The sequence below is a fragment of the Mirounga angustirostris genome, unplaced genomic scaffold (genome assembly GCF_029215605.1).
Source record: "Mirounga angustirostris isolate CCGP_5_RB_7025 unplaced genomic scaffold, mMirAng1.0.hap1 SCAF_2, whole genome shotgun sequence".
Lineage (NCBI taxonomy): Eukaryota > Metazoa > Chordata > Mammalia > Carnivora > Phocidae > Mirounga > Mirounga angustirostris.
This window is the reverse complement of record NW_026991710.1, coordinates 178,850,699-178,867,804: the sequence shown is the minus strand read 5'-3', so window position 1 is coordinate 178,867,804 and position 17,106 is coordinate 178,850,699. Positions and strand designations below refer to the sequence as shown.

The 17,106-nt window shown below is 36.6% G+C and overlaps 1 pseudogene; it reads right to left on the bottom strand.

The window, feature by feature from the left end:
• Positions 1 to 13,184: 13,184 nt before the first annotated feature.
• Positions 13,185 to 14,340, bottom strand: LOC123847386 (hsc70-interacting protein-like; annotated as a pseudogene).
• Between the last annotated feature and the right edge of the window lie 2,766 nt (positions 14,341 to 17,106).

Here is a 17,106-nt window from a genome sequence, read left to right as displayed (position 1 = left end):
TTAACATATGTATGATTACTACTGGCTAGGCTTAAGAACTGATGAACGGCTGCTACTTATTCAAATTCTTCAAATTGTCAAAGGGTAAACATGGTCATACCAAGTATATAAGTCTGTATTTATCAAATGTATTTGGTTTCATAATTTGTACTTCAAGAAAAATATAAAATTTTTCATGTATAGTCATTTATTCTAAGTTCTCTGCTGTATGAATGTTTTTCATCTTTAGCATGTATATATTGTAAAGTAAGATTTAATCATTTACATACATATAAAACCCTCTTTTATTTTTTACAATATAGACATTTATTTTAATTCTAATAAAAAATGAAATAATTAATGAGCAAGACTCCATAGGGTACAACCGATAAACAACCTCATTTTTGCATTGCTCTTTTTCTTGTTGTTTTAACAAATCTTTTATGTGGTGATATTTCAGGCAGATCCCAGAGCTTTACTAATCACTCTCAGGTAATAACAAAAGGTCCTTTTTTAGGGAATAAAATCTCCGGTCCTTTCTACTATTAAAGCTACTCTCATCCCGTTTAAAACTACTCTATAGTCCTAGCTCAAGCCTCTTTGTGCAGGAAGCCTGTAATGTGAAGACAGATAAGTCAGCTGCTTCTCACTTGATCTTTCTATCTCCTGACCTGTTTTCTAGTTGCAGTGTCTGATCCATGTCAATGCTAGTGGTTTTGAGGAATGTGAGGAAAAGCAAAACAAAACAAAAATAATACATAGTCATATGGGCTGGTACAATTGTAAACTGTAATTCTGTGTCTTGGGTGCCCAGTCAAATCTCGTTTGAGGCACCTTCGGTGTTTTCCTGAAGAAATTTCCCCCCACCCAGGAACTTTTAAGTGCAGTTTCCTGGCAAGGATGTCACTCTCTGATCATTTACAAATCCCACTTAACCTGCTCTTTCTAATAGACTTAAACCATACAGACTTTCTCTGAGTTAACCCACAATCTTTTTGTTAAGCTCTGTCTAGGCTGGCTTCTCTTGAAGGTGAACACAAATCCATCTCACTAGAAACATGTGACGTTGATCTACTTTGGGTCATCTTTTCTCACTGTGTGTCATCAGGAGTACTAGTCAGCCTCTCATTATGAGTTCTTTCAGGTTGGACTCAGGCTCTAGAACCTGCATCATACCAGATCCTACAAAATATAGACAAGTTTGTAGAATGCCTCCATTGAAGTGTCAGTGCTTGCTTCCCACTCTACACACATGCAGGTGAGGAGGAAGCACCTGGCAGAATGGAAATGCCATAGAACTCTGACAACTATCTTCAAATAAACCACTCCATTCAAATTCAACTCACCAATTTTAAAGCTTCCTCTTCCAAAATCTTGAGGCAAGGTAGGTAGTGATGAGCTAAGAGTGGCTGGAGCATTTGGGGAGTCAATCATTAGTAAGTACTATATTGATGGACAGACAAGCACATCTTTTAAGAAAATGTGGACAGTCAAATCCTTTTCCCCTACTAAGTTTTAGGGCCTCAGGTAGAACTGAGACATGTGAAATGCCCTTTTTTAATATCCTGGTAAACTAATGTGATGTGACTTTAATGAGAATTATACTGTTTTCCTTGATTTCTAATATAAAAGAACCAATGAAATTTTGTAAAAGTACATTCTGAAATTTAATTTACACCACTCTGTGGAGCATTTAAATTAAATTAATCTAGGTTTAGGGTCCCCTGGGTGGCTCAGTCATTTGAACGTCTGACTCTTGATTTTGGCTCAGGTCATGATCTCAGGGTGGTGAGATCGAGCCCCATGTCAGTGGAGAATCTGCTCAAAATTCTCTCTCTGCCTCTCCCCCCTGCACTCTCTCTCAAATAAATAAATCTTTAAAATAAAAAGTAATCTAGGTTTAATTCTTTAACTACTATTAAAATGCAGGACTGTTCTTTTTTTTAAAATTTTATTTTATTATGTTAGTCACCATACAATACATCATTAGTTTTTGATGTAGTGACCCATGATTCATTGTTTTCGTGTAACACCCAGTACTCCAAGCAGTACCTGCCCTCCTTAATACCCGTCGCCAGGCTAACCCATCACCTCACCCCCTCCTCTCTAAAATCCTCCGTTTGTTTCTCAGAGTCCATAGTCTCTCATGGTTCATCTCTCCCTCGATTACCGCCCCCTCATTTTTCCCTTCTCTTAATGTCCTCCATGCTATTCCTTATGTTCCACAAATAAGTGAAACCATATGATAATTGACTTTCTCTATGTGACTTAATTCACTTAGCATAATCTCTTCCATGATATAAAAGTTGGGTATTCTTCCTTTCTGATGGCTGAGTAATATTCCATTGTATATATGGACCACATCTTCTTTATCCATTCATCTGCTGAAGGGCATCTCGGCTCTTTCCACAGTCTGGCACTTGCGGACATTGCTGCTATGAACATCGGGGTGCATATGGCCCTTCTTTTCACTACATCTGTGCCTTTGGGATAAATACCTAGTAGTGCAATTGCTTGGTCATAGGGTAGCTCTATTTTTAATTTTTTGAGGCACCTCCACACTATTTTCCAAAGTGGCTGTACCAACTTGCATTTCCACCAACAGTGTAAGAGGGTTCCCCTTTCTCCACACCCTCTCCAACATTTGTTATTTCTTGCCTTGTCAATTTTTGCCATTCTAATTGGTGTAAGGTGGTATTGATTTGAATTTCCGTGGTGGCTAATGATGATGAACATTTTTTCATGTGTCTGTTAGCCATTTGTATGTATTCTTTGGAGAAGTGACTGTTCATGTCTTCTGCCCACTTTTGGACTTGATTATTTGTTTTTTGGGGATTGAGTTTGAGAAGTTCTTTATAGATCTTGGATACCAGCCCTTTATCTGTAGTGTCATTTGCAAATCTTCTCGCATTCTGTGGGTTGCCTCTTTGTTTTGTTGACTGTTTCCTTTGCTGTGCAGAAGCTTTTTATCTTGATGAAGTCCCAAAAGTTCATTTTTGCTTTTGTTTCACTAGCCTTTGGAGATGTATCTTGAAAGAAGTTGCTGTGGCCAATGTCAAAGAGATTACTGCCTATGTCCTCCTCTAGGATTTTGATGGATTCCTATCTCACATTGAGGTCTTTCAACCACTTTGAGTTTATCTTTGTGTATGGTGTTAGAGAATGGTCGAGTTTCATTCTTCTGTATATAGCTATCCAATTTTCCCAGCATCATTTATTGAAGAGACTATCTTTTTTCCATTGCATATTTTTTCCCGATTTGTCGAAGATTATTTGACCATAGAGTTGAGGGTCCATATCTGGGCTCTCTACTCTGTTCCATTGGTCTATATGTCTGTTTTTGTGCCAGTACCATGCTGTCTTGGTGATCACAGCTTCGTAATATAGCTTGAAATCAGGCAACGTGATGCCCCCCACCCCCAGTTTTGTTTTTCTTTTCAACATTTCCTTGGCAATTCGAGGTCTTTTCTGATTCCATAGAAATTTTAAGACTGTTTGTTCCAGCACTTTGAAAAATGTCATTGGAATTTTGATTGGAATGGCATTGAAGGTATAGATTGCTCTGGGTAGCATAGACATTTTAACAATGTTTATTCTTCTCATCCGTGAGCATGGAATGTTTTTCCATCTTTTTGTGTCTTCTTCAATTTCTTTCATGAATGTTCTGTAGTTCCTATAGTATAGATCCTTTACCTCTTTGGTTAGGTTTATTCTGAGGTATCTTATGGTTTTTGGTGCTGTTGTAAATGGAATTGTTTTTCTAATTTTTCTTTCTACAGTTGCATTGTTAGTGTATAAGAAAGCAACTGATTTCTGTGCATTGATTTTGTATCCTGCCACATTACTGAATTGCTATATGAGTCTAGTAATTTGGGGGTGGGGTCTTTTGGATTTTCCACATAAAGTATCCTGTCATCTGTGAAGGGAGAGAGTTTGACTTCTTCTTTGCCAATTTGAATACCTTTTATTTCTTTTTGTTGTCTGATTGCTGTTGCTAGGACTTCTAGTACTATTTTGAACAATAGTGGTGAGAGTGGGCATCTGGTCTCAACCGATACCAAAAGATTGAGATTATTCCCTGCATACTCTCAGACCATAATGCTTTAAAACTGGAACTCAATCACAAGAAAAAAATTGGAAGAAATTCAAATACTTGGAAGCTAAAGACCACTCTGCTCAAGAATGTTTGGGTCATCCAGGAAATCAAAGAAGAACTTAAACATTCGTGGAAACCAATGAGAACGAAAACACATCAGTCCAAAACCTATGGGATACTGCAGAGGCAGTCCTAAGAGGGAAATACATAGCCATCGAAGCGTCACTCAAAAAAATAGAAAAATCCCGAATTCACCAACTAACTCTACACCTTAAAGAACTAGAGAAAAAGCAACAAATGATGCCTAAGCCACACATTAGAAGAGAAATAATTAAAATTAGAGCAGAAATCAATGAATTAGAAACCAGAAACACAGTAGATCAGATCAATGAAACTAGAAGCTGGTTCTTTGAAAGAATTCATAAGATGGATGAACCACTGGCCAGACTTATCCAAAAGAAAAGAGAAAGGACCCAAATTAATAAAATTATGAATGAAAGGGGAGACTACCACCAAGGAAATAGAAACAGTTATTAGAAATTACTATCAACAACTATATGCCAATAAATTGAGCAACTTGGATGAAATGGATGCCTTCCTGGGAACCTATAAACTGCCAAAACTGAAACAGGAAGAAATTGACAACCTGAATAGGCCAATAACCAGTAAGGAGATTGAAGCAGTGATCAAAAACCTCCCCAAAACCAAGAGTCCAGGGCCTGATGGATTCCCTGGGGGAATTCTGCCAATTCAAAGAAGAAATAATACCTATTCTCCTGAAGCTGTTTCAAAAATAGAAACAGAACGAAAGCTTCCAGACTCATTCTATGAGGCCAGCATTACCTAAATCCCGAAAGCACGCAAAGACCCCATCAAAAAGGAGAATTTCAGACCGATATCCCTGATGAATATGGATTCCAAAATCCTCAACAAAATCCTGGCTAATAGGATCCAACAATACATTAAAAGGATCATCCACCACGACCAAGTGGGATTTATCCCCGGGATGCAAGGGTGGTTCACCATTCACAAATCAATCAATGCGATAGAACACATTAATAAGAGAAGAGAGAAAAACCATATGGTCCTCTCAATTGATGCAGAAAAAGCATTTGAGAAAATACAGCATCCTTTCCTGATTAAAACTCTTCAGAGTATAGGGATGGAACATTCCTCAAGTTCATAAAATCCATCTATGAAAAACCCACAGCAAATACCATCCTCAATGGGGAAAAGCTGAGAGCCTTTCTCTTAAGTTCAGGAATACGACAAGGATGTAGGACTGTTCTTGAACATAATTTATAGTTGTTAAACTCACTTTTGGTGTATCATATGCATTTTATATTTCAATTTTTCAGATTTAACTTTTGAAGTTCCACAGAGGCAATATTTCTCATATTTTGGACAAAATTTCCACTGCCATAATTTAAAATTCTTCTTGGTCAAAGGAGAAAGATGTCATATGTTTTCATGTGATATTACTATGGTCTTTTATGTTTTTAATAGTAAAAGTATAACATGTTATAGGAGTTAAAGGATCTGAGTATAGATACATTATAAATATTATTTTTCCTTCCTAGTGGTAGAAGATTGAAAAAGAACTCATCTAAAATGTCTTTGTGCTTTAGATACAAATACACTTGAAGTAGAATTAATATCCTTTGCTTTCTGTTTTAGATCTCTGGTCTTTCCTTTAATTTCTCACTGGTTTTGGGTCATCTTTTGTTCGAATGATTTTCATTAGCACCTGCATTGTTTCAAAGTGTAGCTTTAACAAAACAAGTTTCTGAGAATTATTCTAAAAGTAGTAGGTACTTCTACCAGAAGACATTCTTCGAGCAGTATATTAAGCTGGATTTTAAAATAGATTAATCTGCTGTGACACACACACACACAAGGTATATTTTAGTTATATTTTACATAATCTAAAATAAATGAAGTAAAAACATTGTTTCTTTTTTTTTTCTATTGTAGAAATTAAAACAATGGTTATTCTCTTTTCTAAGGAGAACTGGCAAATGAACTGGCAAATGAAATGATTGCTTTAAATGCTATTTTCTATTAGAATAGATATAATGTTATTTCTTGATAGAATTAAAATTTTCTAATTTAGGAATTAGATTTATGTTCATTTTGTTTGAAATTCTAAAGTATTGAGACTCAAACAGTTTAAAAGTTAATATTTCTCATGTTCAGTAAGACTGGAGATATGCAGTCTAATGTCAGTTACTATTGCTCAAGGATGATATCTTTCCATTTTCTATTCTTTTATCTTTAGCATGTATCTTTTGGCTTTAGGATCACATGATGGCTGTTGCAGCTCCAGGCATTAAGTCTGCATTCCAGACAGGAATATACTGGAATATTATGCAGCCATCAAAAGGAATGAAATCTTGCTATTTACAACGATGTGGATGGAACTAGAGGGTATTATGCTGAGCAAAATAAGTCAATCAGAGAAAGACATGTACATATCATATGACCTCACTGATATGAAGAATTCTTAATCTCAGGAAACAAACTGAGGGTTGCTGGAGTGGTGGGGGGTGGGAGGGATGGTGTGGCTGGGTGATAGACATTGGGGAGGGTATGTGATATGGTGAGCACTGTGAATTGTGTAAGACTGTTGAATCACAGACTTATACCTCTGAAAAAAATAATAAATTATATGTTAAAAAAAAAAGATGAAGATAGCTGGAAGGGAAAAATGAAGGTGTTGGTAATTGGAGGGGGAGATGACCCATGAGAGACTATGGACTCTGAGAAACAAACTGAGGGTTCTAGAGGGGAGGGGGGTGGGGGGATGGGTTAGCCTGGTGATGGGTATGAAAGAGGGCACATACTGAATGGGCACCGGGTGTTATACGCAAACAACAAATCACGGAACACTACATCAAAAACTAATGATGTAATGTATGGTGATTAATGTAACATAATAAAAAAATTGAAATGAAAAAACAAAAACAAATAATGTAGCTGAAATTGCAATTTAAAGTACAAAATGAGAAAATATATAACTAAAAGATTTTTGAATTTATTATGCAATTTGGGGAGCTGTAAAATTTTTTTTATACTGAATACAGTTTGTTGAAATTTTCAATGTAATAAGATATATTTCTAATTGTGAATTAGACCTTATATACTTTTGTATCTTTGGGGTAGATACCCAGTAGTGCAATTGCTGGATCATATGGTAGCTCTATTTTCAACTTTTTGAGGAACCTCCATACTGTTTTCCAGAGTGGCTGCACCAGCTTGCATTCCCACCAACAGTGTAGGAGGGTTCCCCTTTCTCCGCATCCCCGCCAACATCTGTCGTTTCTTGTTAATTTTAGCCATTCTGACTGGTGTGAGGTGGTATCTCATTGAAGTTTTGATTTGGATTTCCCTGATGCCGAGTGATGTTGAGCACTTTTTCATGTGTCTGTTGGCCATTTGGCTGTCTTCTTTGGAAAAATGTTCGTGCCTTCTACCCATTTCTTGATTGGATCATTTGTTTTTGGGTTTTGGGTTTGATAAGTTCTTTATAGATTTTGGATACTAGCCTTTTATCTGATATATCATTTGCAAATATCTTCTTTCATTCTGTCGGTTGTCTTTTGGTTTTGTTGACTGTTTCTTTTGCTGTGCAAAACCTTCTTATCTTGATAATGTCTCAATACTTCATTTTTGCCCTTGCTTCCCTTGCGTTTGTCAATGTTTCTAGGAAGTAGTTACTACGGCTGAAGTCAAAGAGGTTGCTGCCTGTGTTCTCCTTTAGGATTTTGATGGACTCACATTGAGGTCTTTCAACCATTTTGAGTCTATTTTTGTGTGTGGTGTAAGGAAATGGTCCAGTTTCATTCTTCTGCATGTGGCTGTCCAATTTTCCCAACACCATTTGTTGAAGAGACTGTCTTTTTTTCCACTGGACATTCTTTCCTGATTTGTCGAAGATTAGTTGACCATAGAGTTGAGGGACCTTTTCTGGGCTCCCTATTCTGTTCCATTGACCTATGTGTCTGTTTTTGTGCCAGTACCATACTGTCTTGATGATGACAGCTTTGTAAAAGAGCTTGAAGTCCAGAATTGTGATGCCACCAGCTTTGCTTTTCTTTTTCAACATTCCTCTGGCTATTTGGGGTCTTTTCTGGTTCCATATAAATTTTAGGATTATTTGTTCCATTTCTTTGAAAAAAGTGGATGGTATTTTGATAGGGATTGCATTGAATGTGTAGATTGCTCTGGGTAGCATTGACATCTTCACAATATTTGTTCTTCCAATCCATGAGCATGGAAAGTTTTTCTATTTCTTTGTGTCTTCCTCAATTTCTTTCATGAGTATTTTATAGTTTTCTGAGTACAGAATCTTTGCCTCTTTGGTTAGATTTATTCCTAGGTATCTTATGGTTTTGGGTGCAATTGTAAATGGAATTGACTCCTTAATTTCTCTTTCTTCTGTCTTGTTGTTGGTGTATAGGAATGCCACTGACTTCTGTGCATAGATTTTATATCCTGCCACTTTACTGAATTCCTGGATGAGTTCTAGCAGTTTTGGGGTGGAGTCTTTTGGGTTTTCCACATAAAGTATCATATCATCTGCAAAGAGTGAGAGTTTGACTTCTTCTTTGCCGATTCGGATGCCTTTGATTTCTTTTTGTTGTCTGATTGCTGTGGCTCGGACTTCTAATACTATGTTGAAGAGCAGTGGTGATAGTGGACATCCCTGCCATGTTCCTGACCTGAGGGGGAAAGCTCTCAGTTTTTCCCCATTGAGAATGATATTCGCTGTAGGTTTTTCATAGATGCCTTTTGTGATACTGAGGTATGTCCCCTCTATCCCTCTACTCTGAAGAGTTCTGATCAAGAAAGGATGTTGTACTTTGTCAAATGCTTTTTCTCCATCTATTGAGAGGATCATATGGTTCTTGTTCTTTCTTTTATTAATGCATCTGTGCATTACTATCACATTGATTGATTTGCGGATGTTGAACCAATCTTGCAGCCCAGGAGTAAATCCTACTTCGTTGTGGTGAATAATCCTTTTAATGTACTGTTGGATCCTATTGGCTAGTATTTTGGTGAGAATTTTTGCATCCATGTTCATCAAGGATATTGGTCTGTAACTCTCCTTTTTGATGGGGTCTTTGTCTGGTTTTGGGATCAAGGTAATGGTGGCCTCATAAAATGAGTTTGGAAGTTTTCCTTCCATTTCTATTTTTTTGGAACAGTTTCAGAAGAATAGGTATTAATTCTTCTTGAATTGTTTGAGAGAATTCCCCTGGGAAGCCATCTGGACCTGGGCTTTTGTTTGTTGGGAGATTTTTGATGACTGCTTCAATTTCCTTAGTGGTTATAGGTCTGTTCAAGTTTTCTATTTCTTCCTCATTCAGTTTTGGTAGTTGATACATCTCTAGGAATACATCCATTTCTTCCAGATTATCTAATTTGCTGGCATAGAGTTGCTCATAATATGTTCCTATAATTGTATTTTTTTTGGTGTTGGTTGTGATCTCTCCTCTTTCATTCATGATTTTATTTTTTTGGATCATTTCTCTTTTCTTTTTGATAAGTCTGGCCAGGGGTTTATCAGTCTTGTTAATTCTTTCAAAGAACCAGCTCCTAGTTTCGTTGATCTGTTCTACTGTTCTTTTGGTTTCTATTTCATTGATTTTACTTTGATCTTTATTATTTCTCTTCTCCTGTGGGTTTTAGGCTTTATTTGCTGTTCTTTCTCCAGCTCCTTTAGGTGTAGGGTTAAGGTGTGTATTTGAGACCTTTCTTGTTTCTTGAGAAAGGCTTGTATTGCTATATACTTTCCTCTTAGGACTACCTTTGCTGCATCCCAAAGATTTTGAACAGTTGTGTTTTCATTTTCATTGGTTTCCATGAATTTTTTTAATTCTTCTTTATTTTCCTGGTTGACCCATTCATTCTTTAGTAGGATGCTCTTTAACCTCCATGTATTTGAGTTCTTCCCAACTTTCCTCTTGTGATTGAGTTCTAGTTTCAAAGCATTGTGTTCTGAAAATATGCAGGGAATGATCCCAATCTTTTGGTACCAGTTGAGACTTGATTTGTGACCTAGGATGTGATCTATTCTGGAGAATGTTCCATGGGCACTAGAGAAGAATGTGTATTCTGTTGCTTTGGGATGGAATGATCTGAATAGATCTGTGAAGTCCATTTGGTCCAATGTGTCATTTAAAGTCTTTATTTCCTTGTTGATCTTTTGCCTAGATGATCTGTCCATTTCAGTGAGGTGGGTGTTAAATCCCCCACTAATACTGTTTTGTTGTCAATGTGTTTCTTTGCTTTTGTTATTAATTGGCATATATAATTGGCTGCTCCCATGTTAGCGGCATAGATATTTACAGTTGTTAGTTCTTCTTGTTGGGTAGGCCCTTTAAGTATGATATAGTTTCCTTCCTCATCTCTTATTATAGTCTTTGGTTTAAAATCTAATTTGTCTGATATAAGGATTGCCACCCCAGCTTTCTTTTGGTGTCCATTAGCATGTTAAATGCCCCCCCCTTTCAAGCTGGGGGTGTCTTTGGGTCTAAAATGAGTCTCTTGCAGACAGCATATCGATGGGTCTTGTTTTTTAATCCAATCTGATAGCCTGTGTGTTTTGATTGGTGCATTTAGCCCATTTACATTCAGGGTAACCATTGAAAGATATGAATTTAGTGCCATTGTATTGCCTGTAAGGTGACTGTTACTGTATATTGTCTGTGTTCCTTTCTGGTCTATGTTTCTTTTAGGCTCTCTCTTTGCTTAGAGGACTCCTTTCAATATTTCTTGTAGGGGTGGTTTCGTGTTTGCAAATTTCTTTAGTTTTTGTTTGTCCTGGATGCTTATTATCTCTCCTTCTATTTTCAGTGACAGCCTAGCTGGATATAGTATTCTTGTGCATATTTTTCTCATTTAGTGCTCTGAATATATCTTGCCAGTCCTTTCTGACCTGCCAGGTCTCTGTGGATAGGTCTCTTGTCAATCTAATCTTTCTACCATTGTAGGTTATAGATCTCTTCTCCTGAGCTGCTTTCAGGATTTTGTCTTTGTCTATGAGACTCATAAGTTTTACTATTAGATGTTGGGGTGTTTACCTATTTTTATTTATTTTGAGGGGTTTCTCTGTGCCTCCTGGATTTTGATGCCTTTTTCCTTCCCCATATTAGAGAAATTCTCTGCTATAATTTGCTCCAATGTACCTTCTGCCCCTCTCTCTCTTTCTTCTTCTTCTGGGATCCCAATTATTCTAATATTGTTTCATCTTATGGTATCACTTATGTCTCGAATTCTGCCCTCGTGATCTAGTAGTTGTTTATCTCTCTTTTTCTCATCTTCTTTATTTTCCATCATTTGGTCTTCTATGTCACTAAATCTTTCTTCTGCCTTATTTATCCTAGCAGTTAGAGCCTCCATTTTTGAATGCACCTCATTAATAGCCTTTTTGATTTCGACTTCGTTAGATTTTAGTTCTTTTATTTCTCCAGAAAGGGTTTCTCTAATATCTTCCATGCTTTTTTCAAGCCCAGCTAGTAGCTTTAAAATCATCATTCTGAACTCTAGTTCTGACATCTTACTAATGTCCGTATTGATTACGTCCCTGGCAGTCGGTACTGTCTCTTGTTCCTTTTTTTGAGGTGATTTTTTCCATCTTGTCATTTTGTGCAGAGGAGAATAGATGAATGAGAGAACAAAATGCTAACAGGGTAACAACGACCCCAGAAAAATACACACTAAACAAATCAAAAGAGACCTGAAACTGGGGGAAAAGAAAGGGAAAGAAAGAAAAAAAAGAAAAAAAAGGAAAAGAAATAAATAAAAACAAGCAAACAAAAAAACAGAAGATGATCAATTTCAGGTACATTTAAGAACTATTAAAGATCAGTGGTTTTTAAATTTTAAGAGTACGTAAGAGTGTCCTGAGATGTTTGTCAAATAAATTCTTAAGTCCTTCCAAAATATTTGATTTAGTAAGGCTCAGATGGGACCAGTGGTCTACCTATCTTTTAATAGATACTTCAGGTGATTCTGATATGGATTTATTTATGGACTGTTGGCTATAGTCTAAGAAATACTCTTTGTGATTTTTTTCATCACTGATGTAACCATACATTGATTTTATATTTATATGTATATCAATATGTTGACATCTAAATAAGGGGAAAAGTGATGACTCGTCTTCTTGGTCATCAAGTTATTTGACTGATTTCTCCCTAACATAAATCAGCCAATTTGAATGAATTGGCAAGTTCATTCAACAAGGAGAACTAGTTTTATTAGCTACCTAAGAAGTAAATTTTGAATTTCTAATTTATTCTGTTATTACCTGCAATTTTGCCTTGAGTTTTGGCTAGTCTGCTAGGATTTATGAAGTATATAGGAATAGAGCCAGTGACCGAAAAGATTACATCCCTTGAAATAAGAGTTCAAGAGCCCCAGGCTCCTTGACCGAGTATTCCTTGATTTTATAACTGTATGATTCTGAGTTCTCCAAAGATACAGAACTAATAATATATATTATTCTATGTCATATTATATTGTATTATATATTATATATATGTTATATATGTATATGTGTGCTGTTATTTAAGACCATTATATATCTTACTGTATATTCTGTATATATCTTACTATATATATTAATAATATAGGACAAATATATACTTAACTGTGTTCATATATTACATGTACATGTAATATTATATGTAATATATAATAATAGGAAATCAACACACACGCACAGAGGAGAGTGATTTTAAAGAATTGGTTCACAGGATTTTGATTTTGGGGGCTGGCATGTGTAAAACCTGTGAGGTAACTTGGCAGATTGGAAAATAGGTAAAAATCAATGTTGCAGTCATTTTTTTTTTTTAAAGAAAAATGTAGGGACTAACACACACTTTTAATATGTTTTTAAATATTTTTAAGGTTTAAAAAGTGTTTAAAGTTTGTAATTCCTCATAGGAAAACATTATCTGAATGAATACCCTAATGGCAAACCACTATAGAATGTTTGAGTTGCATGTGGGGCAGAGGGGTAGGGGTTCTCTTCACTGCACCCCAGCTTTCTTCATGAGAAGGTCAGAGGTACACTGGTTTGTATTATTGTGTCATCCATTAGGTGATCGTTGCTTTTCCTTCAGCAAGGGCTTTATTTGTCAGAAGGGCGTTATGCTTGACCTCCAAATTTGGCTGACAATTTACTGATGAGATTCATAACCTTTGGATTGCTCTGATATTTTGACATATTCGCTGGGTTCTGGGCCACATCCTGGAAGGCCATCATAACTTCTGGATCCTGCATGGCTGCGAGAACCTCTGGATCACTAAGAATTTCATTGAGCCTAGGCCTTCCTGCCATTCCAGGCATCACCCCCTGCCATTCCAGTCATTCCTCCAGGAAAATTACCAGACATTCCCCCAGGAAAGCCACCTGGGAAAGAGCCATACTGAGCTCCTGATTGTCATCTGGCTTTTTCCTCCCTCTGGGCTCTCTCATGTTCTTCCCAAGCCTTCTTAACCCTTTCTATTCTTTCTTTGATCTCTCTCTCTTCACGTTTCCGCTCATACTTTCTCCAATGTTCAGCAATTTTCTGGGCCTTCCATTGAACTTCTTTCAGCATTGCACTAGCGTCTTCATTGTAATCCAGTTTACAGGCAAGGGCAAGATCATGTGCTGTTTCTTCCCAATGGCCCAGAAGTCTGTGTGCTTTCCCTCGCCACTTATAAGGCTGAGCTGAATCAGGATTTATTTCAGTAGCTCTGTCACAGTCTCGAATGGCAGCATTTGGCTTCTGTAATTTGATGAAGACACCGGCTCTCTTGGCATATAGAATGGCCAAGCGAGGATTCAGTTTGATGGCATCTGTGAACAAGTCAATGGCTTTCTGTAGTTCACCATCATTTAGGGCATCAGTGGCAGCCACTTTTTTATCATTTGCCTGATCCATCATTTCCTCGGTTATCTCTACATTTTCATCTCCCATTTCTTGAGGGGCATCAGTATCTGGTTCAATCACACCTTCATTGTCAATTTCTAGATCACTTTCCTCACTTGATGGTTCGTCTGTCTTTATGTTTTCCTCCGCCTTCTTTTGTTTTTTCTTCCTTGATATTGTCTTCTGATTTATTTTTATGAGTGGCAGGTGGTATTTTACCCCCCATGCTTTCCACCCACTCCCGCAGGAAGCACATTTCCTCAGTGTGCAGAACGCTCGGTCCCGCTTACACATTTTCACGAAGGCCCAAAGCTCGCTCACTTTGCGGGGGTCCATGGTCCAGAGGCGGTGGCAGGCGGCAGGCGGCAGGCGCGGCGGAGTTTGTGGCCTGATTCCAAGCCCAGGTACTAGCTCAGCGTGATCGTGTGGAAGGGGGTGGCTGCCGCGAACAATCTTGCAGTCTTGAGCCTGAATTCTGAAGAGCAGCAGGGTTTCTATCTTGCAGTCTTGATGCAAATTTTATTTTTCCTTGGAAACCTCAAGACTTTGCTCTTTAGGCCTTCAACTGATTAGATAAGGCCCAACCAGTTTATGAAGTGTGATCTGCTTTGTTAAAGTCAACTGATTTAAATGTTAAATCTTATCTAAAAGAAGAGCACCTTCACCGCAACATCTAGACTGCTGTTTGACCAACTAAGTGGGCACCATAGCCTAGCCAAGTTGACATATAGCATTAATCGTCTTAATAACTAAGATGATATTGATGAGTAGTAACTGAAAAGGGGATTTTAATTTTTAATTCAAGTTAGCTTTGCTAGACCTTACATGTAGAAATACTACTAGGTTTTAAATCTATTTTTAAAGATTTTAAGAACATTGGTTTTTCTTCATTCAGATTAACTTCTATTTTTTTGTGTTTTTTAATACTATTTTTGTTTTTAATTTTTAAAATTTGTAAACTGCAGTTTTATTGGTTAGCTGTTGGTTAACTTAAAATTCTGTCTTAATTCATTCATCAAGTTGTGCTGTTAACAGCAGATTTCTGTGGCTCATGATAGAGGCAACCTTCAATTTCAGGATGGGACTTGTTGAAGGCAAAGAAAATGAAAGTATATTATATTATGCAAGACAGCTCCAGTTTGTCTTTTAGTTATTTACATTTTATTTATTTACTTTAATTTTTCAGTGTCTTGGAATAATTTAGTCATCAACACATATTAGTAATGTTCCTATTAAATATAATTTATCTATCAGTATTTTGGAGGCAGGGTCATTATCACACAATTCTTTTCTTGCAATGTATTAAGCATCTCTTTTTTTGAATAATATTTTCATCTATCTCTCTGCCCTTTTCTCCTTCCCATCTGCTCATTGCATACAATTTATAAAGCTCTGCTCCTTCTAATTGTTTCAGTCACTAAATCCATTTTACTCAATCTTAAATTTGGAATTATTTACTGCATTTTGGTTACTTGAGATATGCTCCATTTAACATTTTTACTGTAAAATAGTTGTAATCCTATTGTAAGACTTTATATAAAGTTGTAGTACTTTATATTACATTTGGTTACTCTTTCAATACTGACATCTTGTATCTTAAATTTTGATGTTCCCAAAGGAACACTGTAATTCACTGAGGATTGAGAAAGCATTTTTCTATTGAAACAGATGATATCATGGAAAGTTACTCTGGACAGAAAATTAAGTCTGAAGAGAGACTACTTACTAACTAGCTATGTGTCTTAGGAAGTCACTGATGTCTCTACTCTGGTTTTCTCTGTGTGTGCATGTGAGATGACCTAGCACAAATACATTGCAAAGGGTCCTTCTATTGCATATATACACTTTCTCAAACAATGATGTGGTAAAGCCATTAGCACATCCTCCAATTATGTACTTTTCAGATATCTTGGTTCTAACAAGGCTCTGCCATTCTTGATGCTCCTTTGAAAGCAGAGGGCTAGTTGTGCTCTGAAGAAAACATACAAAGAAAAGTGCTCCACCCACCTACCACAATTTTTAGGCACAAGACACAATTTTTAGGTGTACCGCTGTTCTATTTTGGAGAGCATTTTCCACAATCTCAAAATCCAACTATACTAGATTACTGTATATTTTCCTGATTGGCTTCTTAACCAGTGTGTTCCACAATCACCTCTATTTCTTTATAAGAAAACTTTTTTTTTCTAGTCTATTAAAGTGATTGCAAATGAGTTTTGGGTGCTAAGTCATCTGATTAATCTACTTACGATATTCATGGATCTAAAGAAATCTCTATTAGACAACATTTCAGGTAGAGTGACAAAGTTAAGTGAAATAATATATCAGGCATTAAATTTGCACAGGAATTGTAATGCTTGAAGCCAAACAGCCTAATGGTGGAATTGACTCTCTATGTTCAGTTATGCTAATTGAGAACAGCTTTCTTAACTTTTCCACTGCGTTTTCCTTTGGTCTATTTTTTTTTTCAAGATTTTATTTATTTATTTGACAGAGAGACACAGTGAGAGAGGGAACACAAGCAGGGGGAGTGGGAGAGGGAGAAGCAGACTTCCCGCCGAGCAGGGAGCCCAATGTGGGGCTCGATCCCAGGACCCTGGGATCATGACCTGAGCCGAAGGCAGATGCTTAACGGCTGAGCCACCCAGGCGCCCCTCCTTTGGTCTATTTAAATTTATTCTTTTGGAAGAAACATATAGGGGAAAGGATAAGAATGGATTCCCTTGAAAGCATTAGTACAACATCTTTGCTTCATAGAAAAGAAAACCTAAATCAAAATACATTCATTTAACAAGTATTATTGAGAATTTCCTATGTGCAGGCTACTTAGCCTTTTTTCAGAGGCTTGGAATTTATCAGTGAATTAAACAGAAACCTCTACCCTTTTAGGTTTGCTTTACCCTTTTATAGTGTATACTAAATAATGTAAGTTTAAGCAATTTATTGTTCTACATTTTATAAGGTAATATAAATCATCCTTTGTTTTATTAGAAAATCATGCTTTGTCTTCTTATACATACTAAGTTATTTCCTGATAATTGATAAATTTCTAAATCTGGGCATGAAATTAACTATCTACATAAAAATAAATAAATAAAAATT